Source organism: Toxotes jaculatrix, chromosome 5, assembly GCF_017976425.1.
Source record: "Toxotes jaculatrix isolate fToxJac2 chromosome 5, fToxJac2.pri, whole genome shotgun sequence".
Lineage (NCBI taxonomy): Eukaryota > Metazoa > Chordata > Actinopteri > Toxotidae > Toxotes > Toxotes jaculatrix.
In genome coordinates this window covers 27,086,521-27,101,897 of record NC_054398.1, presented here as the reverse complement: position 1 = coordinate 27,101,897, position 15,377 = coordinate 27,086,521, and positions in this window count along the sequence as shown.

Sequence of the window (15,377 nt, the reverse complement as noted above, 5' to 3'; positions counted from 1 at the left end):
GAGTCTGTAGGACTTAGGGTTCCGGAGTTATGAGCATTTGAAGTTTCCCCCATATAAGTGAGTTGGGAGAGTGAAAATTTGCCTAAGGGTGAGAGGCCAAAAGTGTTCCTCCAGAAAGTGTTTAGGAGCACGTTTCAGAGCCTTAGGAGTGGTTTGGACCCCTCTTTTTGTGGTACTTTTTGTCAAGCTGAAGTTGGTGTTTAGGGTTGTTGAGAGTGTACATGGCTTGGTGTTATAACCAGGGTCAGCTTTGACCGATCCTCAGGGGAGAAAGATAGAGACATGGGACCTTGTCCTACCCCCCCATTTGTGTGTACCCCGAGTCCAACGGTACCACCCTTGAGTCTCTAGGACTTATGGTTCCGGAGTTATGAGCATTTGAAGTTCCCCCATATAAGTGAGTTGGGAGAGTGAAAATTTGGGGTTTTAACCAGGGTCAGCTTTGACCGATCCTCAGGGAAGAAAGATAGAGACATGGGACCTTGTCCCACCCCCCCATTTGTGTGTACCCTGAGTCCAACGGTACCACCCTTGAGTCTCTAGGACTTAGGGTTCCGGAGTATGAGCATTTGAAGATCCCCCATATAAGTGAGTTGGGAGAGTGAAAATTTGCCTAAGGGTGAGAGGCCAAAAGTGTTCCTCCAGAAAGTGTTTAGGAGCCCGTTTCAGAGCCTTAGGAGTGGTTTGGACCCCTCTTTTTGTGGTACTTTTTGTCAAGCTGAAGTTGGTGTTAAGGGTTGTTGAGAGTGTACATGGCTTGGTGTTTTAACCAGGGTCAGCTTTGACCGATCCTCAGGGGAGAAAGATAGAGACATGGGACCTTGTCCTACCCCCCCATTTGTGTGTACCCCGAGTCCAACGGTACCACCCTTGAGTCTCTAGGACTTACGGTTCCGGAGTTATGAGCATTTGAAGTTCCCCCATATAAGTGAGTTGGGAGAGTGAAAATTTGGGGTTTTAACCAGGGTCAGCTTTGACCGATCCTCAGGGGAGAAAGATAGAGACATGGGACCTTGTCCTACCCCCCCATTTGTATGTACCCCGAGTCCAACGGTACCACCCTTGAGTCTGTAGGACTTAGGGTTCCGGAGTTATGAGCATTTGAAGTTTCCCCCATATAAGTGAGTTGGGAGAGTGAAAATTTGCCTAAGGGTGAGAGGCCAAAAGTGTTCCTCCAGAAAGTGTTTAGGAGCCCGTTTCAGAGCCTTAGGAGTGGTTTGGACCCCTCTTTTTGTGGTACTTTTTGTCAAGCTGAAGTTGGTGTTTAGGGTTGTTGAGAGTGTACATGGCTTGGTGTTTTAACCAGGGTCAGCTTTGACCGATCCTCAGGGGAGAAAGATAGAGACATGGGACCTTGTCCTACCCCCCCATTTGTGTGTACCCCGAGTCCAACGGTACCACCCTTGAGTCTCTAGGACGTAGGGTTCCGGAGTTAGGAGCATTTGAAGATCCCCCATATAAGTGAGTTGGGAGAGTGAAAATTTGGGGTTTTAACCAGGGTCAGCTTTGACCGATCCTCAGGGGAGAAAGATAGAGACATGGGACCTTGTCCTACCCCCCCATTTGTGTGTACCCCGAGTCCAACGGTACCACCCTTGAGTCTCTAGGACTTACGGTTCCGGAGTTATGAGCATTTGAAGTTCCCCCATGTAAGTGAGTTGGGAGAGTGAAAATTTGCCTAAGGGTGAGAGGCCAAAAGTGTTCCTCCAGAAAGTGTTTAGGAGCCCCTTTCAGAGCCTTAGGAGTGGTTTGGACCCCTCTTTTTGTGGTACTTTTTGTCAAGCTGAAGTTGGTGTTAAGGGTTGTTGAGAGTGTACATGGCTTGGTGTTTTAACCAGGGTCAGCTTTGACCGATCCTCAGGGGAGAAAGATAGAGACATGGGACCTTGTCCTACCCCCCCCATTTGTGTGTACCCCGAGTCCAACAGTACCACCCTTGAGTCTCTAGGACTTACGGTTCCGGAGTTATGAGCATTTGAAGTTCCCCCATATAAGTGAGTTGGGAGAGTGAAAATTTGGGGTTTTAACCAGGGTCAGCTTTGACCGATCCTCAGGGGAGAAAGATAGAGACATGGGACCTTGTCCTACCCCCCCCCCCCCCCCCCCCCCCCCCCCCCATTTGTGTGTACCCCGAGTCCAACAGTACCACTCTTGAGTCTCTAGGACTTATGGTTCCGGAGTTATGAGCATTTGAAGTTCCCCCATATAAGTGAGTTGGGAGAGTGAAAATTTGCCTAAGGGTGAGAGGCCAAAAGTGTTCCTCCAGAAAGTTTTGAGGAGCACCTTTCAGAACCTTAGGAGTGGTTTGGACCCTATTTTTGTGGTACTTTTTGTCAAGCTGAAATTGGTGTTTAGGGTTGTTGAGAGTGTACATGGCTTGGTGTTATAACCAGGGTCAGCTTTGACCGATCCTCAGGGGAGAAAGATAGAGACATGGGACCTTGTCCTACCCTCCCATTTGTGTGTACCCCGAGTCCAACGGTACCACCCTTGAGTCTCTAGGACTTAGGGTTCCGGAGTTATGAGCATTTGAAGATCCCCCATATAAGTGAGTTGGGAGAGTGAAAATTTGCCTAAGGGTGAGAGGCCAAAAGTGTTCCTCCAGAAAGTGTTTAGGAGCCCGTTTCAGAGCCATAGGAGTGGTTTGGACCCCTCTTTTTGTGGTACTTTTTGTCAAGCTGAAGTTGGTGTTAATGGTTGTTGAGAGTGTACATGGCTTGGTGTTTTAACCAGGGTCAGCTTTGACCGATCCTCAGGGGAGAAAGATAGAGACATGGGACCTTATCCTACCCCCCCATTTGTGTGTACCCCGAGTCCAACGGTACCACCCTTGAGTCTCTAGGACTTACGGTTCCGGAGTTATGAGCATTTGAAGTTCCCCCATGTAAGTGAGTTGGGAGAGTGAAAATTTGGGGTTTTAACCAGGGTCAGCTTTGACCGATCCTCAGGGGAGAAAGATAGAGACATGGGACCTTGTCCTACCCCCCCATTTGTGTGTACCCCGAGTCCAACGGTACCACCCTTGAGTCTCTAGGACTTAGGGTTCCGGAGTTATGAGCATTTGAAGATCCCCCATATAAGTGAGTTGGGAGAGTGAAAATTTGCCTAAGGGTGAGAGGCCAAAAGTGTTCCTCCAGAAAGTGTTTAGGAGCACGTTTCAGAGCCTTAGGAGTGGTTTGGACCCTTCTTTTTGTGGTACTTTTTGTCAAGCTGAAGTTGGTGTTTAGGGTTGTTGAGAGTGTACATGGCTTGGTGTTATAACCAGGGTCAGCTTTGACCGATCCTCAGGGGAGAAAGATAGAGACATGGGACCTTGTCCTACCCTCCCATTTGTGTGTACCCCGAGTCCAACGGTACCACCCTTGAGTCTCTAGGACTTAGGGTTCCGGAGTTATGAGCATTTGAAGATCCCCCATATAAGTGAGTTGGGAGAGTGAAAATTTGCCTAAGGGTGAGAGGCCAAAAGTGTTCCTCCAGAAAGTGTTTAGGAGCCCGTTTCAGAGCCATAGGAGTGGTTTGGACCCCTCTTTTTGTGGTACTTTTTGTCAAGCTGAAGTTGGTGTTTAGGGTTGTTGAGAGTGTACATGGCTTGGTGTTTTAACCAGGGTCAGCTTTGACCGATCCTCAGGGGAGAAAGATAGAGACATGGGACCTTGTCCTACCCCCCCCATTTGTGTGTACCCCGAGTCCAACGGTACCACCCTTGAGTCTCTAGGACTTACGGTTCCGGAGTTATGAGCATTTGAAGTTCCCCCATATAAGTGAGTTGGGAGAGTGAAAATTTGCCTAAGGGTGAGAGGCCAAAAGTGTTCCTCTAGAAAGTTTTTAGGAGCACCTTCAGAGCCTTAGGAGTGGTTTGGACCCCTCTTTTAGTTGTACTTTTTGTCAAGCTGAAATTGGTGTTTAGGGTTGTTGAGAGTGTACATGGCTTGGTGTTATAACCAGGGTCAGCTTTGACTGATCTTCAGAGGAGAAAGATAGAGACATGGGACCTTGTCCTACCCCCCCATTTGTGTGTACCCCGAGTCCAACGGTACCACCCTTGAGTCTCTAGGACTTACGGTTCCGGAGTTATGAGCATTTGAAGTTCCCCCATGTAAGAGAGTTGGGAGAGTGAAAATTTGGGGTTTTAACCAGGGTCAGCTTTAACCGATCCTCAGGGGAGAAAGATAGAGACATGGGACCTTGTCTTACCCCCCCCCCCCCCCCCCCATTTGTGTGTACCCCGAGTCCAACGGTACCACCCTTGAGTCTCTAGGACTTAGGGTTCCGGAGTTATGAGCATTTGAAGTTCCCCCATATAAGTGAGTTGGGAGAGTGAAAATTTGCCTAAGGGTGAGAGGCCAAAAGTGTTCCTCCAGAAAGTGTTTAGGAGCCCGTTTCAGAGCCTTAGGAGTGGTTTGGACCCCTCTTTTTGTGGTACTTTTTCTCAAACTGAAGTTGGTGTTTAGGGTTGTTGAGAGTGTACATGGCTTGGTGTTATAACCAGGGTCAGCTTTGACCGATCCTCAGGGGAGAAAGATAGAGACATGGGACCTTGTCCTACCCCCCCATTTGTGTGTACCCCGAGTCCAACGGTACCACCCTTGAGTCTCTAGGACTTAGGGTTCCGGAGTTATGAGCATTTGAAGATCCCCCATATAAGTGAGTTGGGAGAGTGAAAATTTGGGGTTTTAACCAGGGTCAGCTTTGACCGATCCTCAGGGGAGAAAGATAGAGACATGGGACCTTGTCCTACCCCCCCATTTGTATGTACCCCGAGTCCAACGGTACCACCCTTGAGTCTGTAGGACTTAGGGTTCCGGAGTTATGAGCATTTGAAGTTTCCCCCATATAAGTGAGTTGGGAGAGTGAAAATTTGCCTAAGGGTGAGAGGCCAAAAGTGTTCCTCCAGAAAGTGTTTAGGAGCACGTTTCAGAGCCTTAGGAGTGGTTTGGACCCCTCTTTTTGTGGTACTTTTTGTCAAGCTGAAGTTGGTGTTTAGGGTTGTTGAGAGTGTACATGGCTTGGTGTTATAACCAGGGTCAGCTTTGACCGATCCTCAGGGGAGAAAGATAGAGACATGGGACCTTGTCCTACCCCCCCATTTGTGTGTACCCCGAGTCCAACGGTACCACCCTTGAGTCTCTAGGACTTATGGTTCCGGAGTTATGAGCATTTGAAGTTCCCCCATATAAGTGAGTTGGGAGAGTGAAAATTTGGGGTTTTAACCAGGGTCAGCTTTGACCGATCCTCAGGGAAGAAAGATAGAGACATGGGACCTTGTCCCACCCCCCCATTTGTGTGTACCCTGAGTCCAACGGTACCACCCTTGAGTCTCTAGGACTTAGGGTTCCGGAGTATGAGCATTTGAAGATCCCCCATATAAGTGAGTTGGGAGAGTGAAAATTTGCCTAAGGGTGAGAGGCCAAAAGTGTTCCTCCAGAAAGTGTTTAGGAGCCCGTTTCAGAGCCTTAGGAGTGGTTTGGACCCCTCTTTTTGTGGTACTTTTTGTCAAGCTGAAGTTGGTGTTAAGGGTTGTTGAGAGTGTACATGGCTTGGTGTTTTAACCAGGGTCAGCTTTGACCGATCCTCAGGGGAGAAAGATAGAGACATGGGACCTTGTCCTACCCCCCCATTTGTGTGTACCCCGAGTCCAACGGTACCACCCTTGAGTCTCTAGGACTTACGGTTCCGGAGTTATGAGCATTTGAAGTTCCCCCATATAAGTGAGTTGGGAGAGTGAAAATTTGGGGTTTTAACCAGGGTCAGCTTTGACCGATCCTCAGGGGAGAAAGATAGAGACATGGGACCTTGTCCTACCCCCCCATTTGTATGTACCCCGAGTCCAACGGTACCACCCTTGAGTCTGTAGGACTTAGGGTTCCGGAGTTATGAGCATTTGAAGTTTCCCCCATATAAGTGAGTTGGGAGAGTGAAAATTTGCCTAAGGGTGAGAGGCCAAAAGTGTTCCTCCAGAAAGTGTTTAGGAGCCCGTTTCAGAGCCTTAGGAGTGGTTTGGACCCCTCTTTTTGTGGTACTTTTTGTCAAGCTGAAGTTGGTGTTTAGGGTTGTTGAGAGTGTACATGGCTTGGTGTTTTAACCAGGGTCAGCTTTGACCGATCCTCAGGGGAGAAAGATAGAGACATGGGACCTTGTCCTACCCCCCCATTTGTGTGTACCCCGAGTCCAACGGTACCACCCTTGAGTCTCTAGGACGTAGGGTTCCGGAGTTAGGAGCATTTGAAGATCCCCCATATAAGTGAGTTGGGAGAGTGAAAATTTGGGGTTTTAACCAGGGTCAGCTTTGACCGATCCTCAGGGGAGAAAGATAGAGACATGGGACCTTGTCCTACCCCCCCATTTGTGTGTACCCCGAGTCCAACGGTACCACCCTTGAGTCTCTAGGACTTACGGTTCCGGAGTTATGAGCATTTGAAGTTCCCCCATGTAAGTGAGTTGGGAGAGTGAAAATTTGCCTAAGGGTGAGAGGCCAAAAGTGTTCCTCCAGAAAGTGTTTAGGAGCCCCTTTCAGAGCCTTAGGAGTGGTTTGGACCCCTCTTTTTGTGGTACTTTTTGTCAAGCTGAAGTTGGTGTTAAGGGTTGTTGAGAGTGTACATGGCTTGGTGTTTTAACCAGGGTCAGCTTTGACCGATCCTCAGGGGAGAAAGATAGAGACATGGGACCTTGTCCTACCCCCCCCATTTGTGTGTACCCCGAGTCCAACAGTACCACCCTTGAGTCTCTAGGACTTACGGTTCCGGAGTTATGAGCATTTGAAGTTCCCCCATATAAGTGAGTTGGGAGAGTGAAAATTTGGGGTTTTAACCAGGGTCAGCTTTGACCGATCCTCAGGGGAGAAAGATAGAGACATGGGACCTTGTCCTACCCCCCCCCCCCCCCCCCCCCCCCCCCCCATTTGTGTGTACCCCGAGTCCAACAGTACCACTCTTGAGTCTCTAGGACTTATGGTTCCGGAGTTATGAGCATTTGAAGTTCCCCCATATAAGTGAGTTGGGAGAGTGAAAATTTGCCTAAGGGTGAGAGGCCAAAAGTGTTCCTCCAGAAAGTTTTGAGGAGCACCTTTCAGAACCTTAGGAGTGGTTTGGACCCTATTTTTGTGGTACTTTTTGTCAAGCTGAAATTGGTGTTTAGGGTTGTTGAGAGTGTACATGGCTTGGTGTTATAACCAGGGTCAGCTTTGACCGATCCTCAGGGGAGAAAGATAGAGACATGGGACCTTGTCCTACCCTCCCATTTGTGTGTACCCCGAGTCCAACGGTACCACCCTTGAGTCTCTAGGACTTAGGGTTCCGGAGTTATGAGCATTTGAAGATCCCCCATATAAGTGAGTTGGGAGAGTGAAAATTTGCCTAAGGGTGAGAGGCCAAAAGTGTTCCTCCAGAAAGTGTTTAGGAGCCCGTTTCAGAGCCATAGGAGTGGTTTGGACCCCTCTTTTTGTGGTACTTTTTGTCAAGCTGAAGTTGGTGTTAATGGTTGTTGAGAGTGTACATGGCTTGGTGTTTTAACCAGGGTCAGCTTTGACCGATCCTCAGGGGAGAAAGATAGAGACATGGGACCTTATCCTACCCCCCCATTTGTGTGTACCCCGAGTCCAACGGTACCACCCTTGAGTCTCTAGGACTTACGGTTCCGGAGTTATGAGCATTTGAAGTTCCCCCATGTAAGTGAGTTGGGAGAGTGAAAATTTGGGGTTTTAACCAGGGTCAGCTTTGACCGATCCTCAGGGGAGAAAGATAGAGACATGGGACCTTGTCCTACCCCCCCATTTGTGTGTACCCCGAGTCCAACGGTACCACCCTTGAGTCTCTAGGACTTAGGGTTCCGGAGTTATGAGCATTTGAAGATCCCCCATATAAGTGAGTTGGGAGAGTGAAAATTTGCCTAAGGGTGAGAGGCCAAAAGTGTTCCTCCAGAAAGTGTTTAGGAGCACGTTTCAGAGCCTTAGGAGTGGTTTGGACCCTTCTTTTTGTGGTACTTTTTGTCAAGCTGAAGTTGGTGTTTAGGGTTGTTGAGAGTGTACATGGCTTGGTGTTATAACCAGGGTCAGCTTTGACCGATCCTCAGGGGAGAAAGATAGAGACATGGGACCTTGTCCTACCCTCCCATTTGTGTGTACCCCGAGTCCAACGGTACCACCCTTGAGTCTCTAGGACTTAGGGTTCCGGAGTTATGAGCATTTGAAGATCCCCCATATAAGTGAGTTGGGAGAGTGAAAATTTGCCTAAGGGTGAGAGGCCAAAAGTGTTCCTCCAGAAAGTGTTTAGGAGCCCGTTTCAGAGCCATAGGAGTGGTTTGGACCCCTCTTTTTGTGGTACTTTTTGTCAAGCTGAAGTTGGTGTTTAGGGTTGTTGAGAGTGTACATGGCTTGGTGTTTTAACCAGGGTCAGCTTTGACCGATCCTCAGGGGAGAAAGATAGAGACATGGGACCTTGTCCTACCCCCCCCATTTGTGTGTACCCCGAGTCCAACGGTACCACCCTTGAGTCTCTAGGACTTACGGTTCCGGAGTTATGAGCATTTGAAGTTCCCCCATATAAGTGAGTTGGGAGAGTGAAAATTTGCCTAAGGGTGAGAGGCCAAAAGTGTTCCTCTAGAAAGTTTTTAGGAGCACCTTCAGAGCCTTAGGAGTGGTTTGGACCCCTCTTTTAGTTGTACTTTTTGTCAAGCTGAAATTGGTGTTTAGGGTTGTTGAGAGTGTACATGGCTTGGTGTTATAACCAGGGTCAGCTTTGACTGATCTTCAGAGGAGAAAGATAGAGACATGGGACCTTGTCCTACCCCCCCATTTGTGTGTACCCCGAGTCCAACGGTACCACCCTTGAGTCTCTAGGACTTACGGTTCCGGAGTTATGAGCATTTGAAGTTCCCCCATGTAAGAGAGTTGGGAGAGTGAAAATTTGGGGTTTTAACCAGGGTCAGCTTTAACCGATCCTCAGGGGAGAAAGATAGAGACATGGGACCTTGTCTTACCCCCCCCCCCCCCCATTTGTGTGTACCCCGAGTCCAACGGTACCACCCTTGAGTCTCTAGGACTTAGGGTTCCGGAGTTATGAGCATTTGAAGTTCCCCCATATAAGTGAGTTGGGAGAGTGAAAATTTGCCTAAGGGTGAGAGGCCAAAAGTGTTCCTCCAGAAAGTGTTTAGGAGCCCGTTTCAGAGCCTTAGGAGTGGTTTGGACCCCTCTTTTTGTGGTACTTTTTCTCAAACTGAAGTTGGTGTTTAGGGTTGTTGAGAGTGTACATGGCTTGGTGTTATAACCAGGGTCAGCTTTGACCAATCCTCAGGGGAGAAAGATAGAGACATGGGACCTTGTCCTACCCCCCCATTTGTGTGTACCCCGAGTCCAACGGTACCACCCTTGAGTCTCTAGGACTTAGGGTTCCGGAGTTATGAGCATTTGAAGATCCCCCATATAAGTGAGTTGGGAGAGTGAAAATTTGGGGTTTTAACCAGGGTCAGCTTTGACCGATCCTCAGGGGAGAAAGATAGAGACATGGGACCTTGTCCTACCCCCCCATTTGTATGTACCCCGAGTCCAACGGTACCACCCTTGAGTCTGTAGGACTTAGGGTTCCGGAGTTATGAGCATTTGAAGTTTCCCCCATATAAGTGAGTTGGGAGAGTGAAAATTTGCCTAAGGGTGAGAGGCCAAAAGTGTTCCTCCAGAAAGTGTTTAGGAGCACGTTTCAGAGCCTTAGGAGTGGTTTGGACCCCTCTTTTTGTGGTACTTTTTGTCAAGCTGAAGTTGGTGTTTAGGGTTGTTGAGAGTGTACATGGCTTGGTGTTATAACCAGGGTCAGCTTTGACCGATCCTCAGGGGAGAAAGATAGAGACATGGGACCTTGTCCTACCCCCCCATTTGTGTGTACCCCGAGTCCAACGGTACCACCCTTGAGTCTCTAGGACTTATGGTTCCGGAGTTATGAGCATTTGAAGTTCCCCCATATAAGTGAGTTGGGAGAGTGAAAATTTGGGGTTTTAACCAGGGTCAGCTTTGACCGATCCTCAGGGAAGAAAGATAGAGACATGGGACCTTGTCCCACCCCCCCATTTGTGTGTACCCTGAGTCCAACGGTACCACCCTTGAGTCTCTAGGACTTAGGGTTCCGGAGTATGAGCATTTGAAGATCCCCCATATAAGTGAGTTGGGAGAGTGAAAATTTGCCTAAGGGTGAGAGGCCAAAAGTGTTCCTCCAGAAAGTGTTTAGGAGCCCGTTTCAGAGCCTTAGGAGTGGTTTGGACCCCTCTTTTTGTGGTACTTTTTGTCAAGCTGAAGTTGGTGTTAAGGGTTGTTGAGAGTGTACATGGCTTGGTGTTTTAACCAGGGTCAGCTTTGACTGATCCTCAGGGGAGAAAGATAGAGACATGGGACCTTGTCCTACCCCCCCATTTGTGTGTACCCCGAGTCCAACGGTACCAACCTTGAGTCTCTAGGACTTACGGTTCCGGAGTTATGAGCATTTGAAGTTCCCCCATGTAAGTGAGTTGGGAGAGTGAAAATTTGGGGTTTTAACCAGGGTCAGCTTTGACCGATCCTCAGGGGAGAAAGATAGAGACATGGGACCTTGTCCTACCCCCCCATTTGTGTGTACCCCGAGTCCAACGGTACCACCCTTGAGTCTGTAGGACTTAGGGTTCCGGAGTTATGAGCATTTGAAGTTTCCCCCATATAAGTGAGTTGGGAGAGTGAAAATTTGCCTAAGGGTGAGAGGCCAAAAGTGTTCCTCCAGAAAGTTTTGAGGAGCACCTTTCAGAGCCTTAGGAGTGGTTTGGACCCCTCTTTTTGTGGTACTTTTTGTCAAGCTGAAATTGGTGTTTAGGGTTGTTGAGAGTGTACATGGCTTGGTGTTATAACCAGGGTCAGCTTTGACCGATCCTCAGGGGAGAAAGATAGAGACATGGGACCTTGTCCTACCCCCCCCCCCATTTGTGTGTACCCCGAGTCCAACGGTACCACCCTTGAGTCTCTAGGACTTAGGGTTCTGGAGTTATGAGCATTTGAAGTTCCCCCATATAAGTGAGTTGGGAGAGTGAAAATTTGGGGTTTTAACCAGGGTCAGCTTTGACCGATCCTCAGGGGAGAAAGATAGAGACATGGGACCTTGTCCTACCCCCCCATTTGTATGTACCCCCGAGTCCAACGGTACCACCCTTGAGTCTGTAGGACTTAGGGTTCCGGAGTTATGAGCATTTGAAGTTTCCCCCATATAAGTGAGTTGGGAGAGTGAAAATTTGCCTAAGGGTGAGAGGCCAAAAGTGTTCCTCCAGAAAGTGTTTAGGAGCCCGTTTCAGAGCCTTAGGAGTGGTTTGGACCCCTCTTTTTGTGGTACTTTTTGTCAAGCTGAAGTTGGTGTTTAGGGTTGTTGAGAGTGTACATGGCTTGGTGTTTTAACCAGGGTCAGCTTTGACCGATCCTCAGGGGAGAAAGATAGAGACATGGGACCTTGTCCTACCCCCCCATTTGTGTGTACCCCGAGTCCAACGGTACCACCCTTGAGTCTCTAGGACGTAGGGTTCCGGAGTTAGGAGCATTTGAAGATCCCCCATATAAGTGAGTTGGGAGAGTGAAAATTTGGGGTTTTAACCAGGGTCAGCTTTGACCGATCCTCAGGGGAGAAAGATAGAGACATGGGACCTTGTCCTACCCCCCCCATTTGTGTGTACCCCGAGTCCAACGGTACCACCCTTGAGTCTCTAGGACTTACGGTTCCGGAGTTATGAGCATTTGAAGTTCCCCCATGTAAGTGAGTTGGGAGAGTGAAAATTTGGGGTTTTAACCAGGGTCAGCTTTGACCAATCCTCAGGGGAGAAAGATAGAGACATGGGACCTTGTCCTACCCCCCCATTTGTATGTACCCCGAGTCCAACGGTACCACCCTTGAGTCTCTAGGACTTAGGGTTCCGGAGTTATGAGCATTTGAAGTTTCCCCCATATAAGTGAGTTGGGAGAGTGAAAATTTGCCTAAGGGTGAGAGGCCAAAAGTGTTCCTCCAGAAAGTTTTGAGGAGCCCGTTTCAGAGCCTTAGGAGTGGTTTGGACCCCTCTTTTTGTGGTACTTTTTGTCAAGCTGAAATTGGTGTTTAGGGTTGTTGAGAGTGTACATGGCTTGGTGTTATAACCAGGGTCAGCTTTGACCGATCCTCAGGGGAGAAAGATAGAGACATGGGACCTTGTCCTACCCCCCCATTTGTGTGTACCCCGAGTCCAACGGTACCACCCTTGAGTCTCTAGGACTTAGGGTTCCGGAGTTATGAGCATTTGAAGTTCCCCCATATAAGTGAGTTGGGAGAGTGAAAATTTGCCTAAGGGTGAGAGGCCAAAAGTGTTCCTCCAGAAAGTGTTTAGGAGCCTGTTTCAGAGCCTTAGGAGTGGTTTGGACCCCTCTTTTTGTGGTACTTTTTGTCAAGCTGAAGTTGGTGTTTAGGGTTGTTGAGAGTGTACATGGCTTGGTGTTTTAACCAGGGTCAGCTTTGACCGATCCTCAGGGGAGAAAGATAGAGACATGGGACCTTGTCCTACCCCCCCATTTGTGTGTACCCCGAGTCCAACGGTACCACCCTTGAGTCTCTAGGACTTACGGTTCCGGAGTTATGAGCATTTGAAGTTCCCCCATGTAAGTGAGTTGGGAGAGTGAAAATTTGCCTAAGGGTGAGAGGCCAAAAGTGTTCCTCCAGAAAGTGTTTAGGAGCCCCTTTCAGAGCCTTAGGAGTGGTTTGGACCCCTCTTTTTGTGGTACTTTTTGTCAAGCTGAAGTTGGTGTTAAGGGTTGTTGAGAGTGTACATGGCTTGGTGTTTTAACCAGGGTCAGCTTTGACCGATCCTCAGGGGAGAAAGATAGAGACATGGGACCTTGTCCTACCCCCCCCATTTGTGTGTACCCCGAGTCCAACAGTACCACCCTTGAGTCTCTAGGACTTACGGTTCCGGAGTTATGAGCATTTGAAGTTCCCCCATATAAGTGAGTTGGGAGAGTGAAAATTTGCCTAAGGGTGAGAGGCCAAAAGTGTTCCTCCAGAAAGTTTTTAGGAGCACCTTCAGAGCCTTAGGAGTGGTTTGGACCCCTCTTTTTGTGGTACTTTTTGTCAAGCTGAAGTTGGTGTTAAGGGTTGTTGAGAGTGTACATGGCTTGGTGTTTTAACCAGGGTCAGCTTTGACCGATCCTCAGGGGAGAAAGATAGAGACATGGGACCTTGTCCTACCCCCCCCATTTGTGTGTACCCCGAGTCCAACGGTACCACCCTTGAGTCTCTAGGACTTACGGTTCCGGAGTTATGAGCATTTGAAGTTCCCCCATGTAAGTGAGTTGGGAGAGTGAAAATTTGGGGTTTTAACCAGGGTCAGCTTTGACCGATCCTCAGGGGAGAAAGATAGAGACATGGGACCTTGTCCTACCCCCCCATTTGTATGTACCCCGAGTCCAACGGTACCACCCTTGAGTCTGTAGGACTTAGGGTTCCGGAGTTATGAGCATTTGAAGTTTCCCCCATATAAGTGAGTTGGGAGAGTGAAAATTTGCCTAAGGGTGAGAGGCCAAAAGTGTTCCTCCAGAAAGTTTTGAGGAGCACCTTTCAGAGCCTTAGGAGTGGTTTGGACCCCTCTTTTTGTGGTACTTTTTGTCAAGCTGAAATTGGTGTTTAGGGTTGTTGAGAGTGTACATGGCTTGGTGTTATAACCAGGGTCAGCTTTGACCGATCCTCAGGGGAGAAAGATAGAGACATGGGACCTTGTCCTACCCCCCCATTTGTGTGTACCCCGAGTCCAACGGTACCACCCTTGAGTCTCTAGGACTTACGGTTCCGGAGTTATGAGCAATTTAAGTTCCCCCATGTAAGTGAGTTGGGAGAGTGAAAATTTGGGGTTTTAACCAGGGTCAGCTTTGACCGATCCTCAGGGGAGAAAGATAGAGACATGGGACCTTGTCCTACCCCCCCCATTTGTGTGTACCCCGAGTCCAACGGTACCACCCTTGAGTCTCTAAGACTTACGGTTCCGGAGTTATGAGCATTTGAAATTCCCCCATATAAGTGAGTTGGGAGAGTGAAAATTTGCCTAAGGGTGAGAGGCCAAAAGTGTTCCTCCAGAAAGTTTTTAGGAGCACCTTCAGAGCCTTAGGAGTGGTTTGGACCCCTCTTTTTGTGGTACTTTTTGTCAAGCTGAAATTGGTGTTTAGGGTTGTTGAGAGTGTACATGGCTTGGTGTTATAACCAGGGTCAGCTTTGACCGATCCTCAGGGGAGAAAGATAGAGACATGGGACCTTGTCCTACCCTCCCATTTGTGTGTACCCCGAGTCCAACGGTACCACCCTTGAGTCTCTAGGACTTACGGTTCCGGAGTTATGAGCATTTGAAGTTCCCCCATGTAAGTGAGTTGGGAGAGTGAAAATTTGCCTAAGGGTGAGATGCCAAAAGTGTTCCTCCAGAAAGTGTTTAGGAGCCCGTTTCAGAGCCTTAGGAGTGGTTTGGACCCCTCTTTTTGTGGTTCTTTTTGTCAAGCTGAAGTTGGTGTTAAGGGTTGTTGAGAGTGTACATGGGTTGGTGTTTTAACCAGGGTCAGCTTTGACCGATCCTCAGGGGAGAAAGATAGAGACATGTGACCTTATCCTACCCCCCCCCCCCCCCCCCCCCCCCCCATTTGTGTGTACCCCGAGTCCAACGGTACCACCCTTGAGTCTCTAGGACTTACGGTTCCGGAGTTATGAGCATTTGAAGTTCCCCCATGTAAGTGAGTTGGGAGAGTGAAAATTTGGGGTTTTAACCAGGGTCAGCTTTGACCGATCCTCAGGGGAGAAAGATAGAGACATGGGACCTTGTCCTACCCTCCCATTTGTGTGTACCCCGAGTCCAACGGTACCACCCTTGAGTCTCTACGACTTAGGGTTCCGGAGTTATGAGCATTTGAAGATCCCCCATATAAGTGAGTTGGGAGAGTGAAAATTTGCCTAAGGGTGAGAGGCCAAAAGTGTTCCTCCAGAAAGTGTTTAGGAGCCCGTTTCAGAGCCATAGGAGTGGTTTGGACCCCTCTTTTTGTGGTACTTTTTGTCAAGCTGAAGTTGGTGTTAAGGGTTGTTGAGAGTGTACATGGCTTGGTGTTTTAACCAGGGTCAGCTTTGACCGATCCTCAGGGGAGAAAGATAGAGACATGGGACCTTGTTCTACCCCCCCATTTGTGTGTACCCCGAGTCCAACAGTACCATCCTTGAGTCTCTAGGACTTAGGGTTCCGGAGTTATGAGCATTTGAAGTTCCCCCATATAAGTGAGTTGGGAGAGTGAAAATTTGCCTAAGGGTGAGAGGCCAAAAGTGTTCCTCCAGAAAGTGTTTAGGAGCCCGTTTCAGAGCCTTAGGAGTGGTTTGGACCCCTCTTTTTGTGGTACT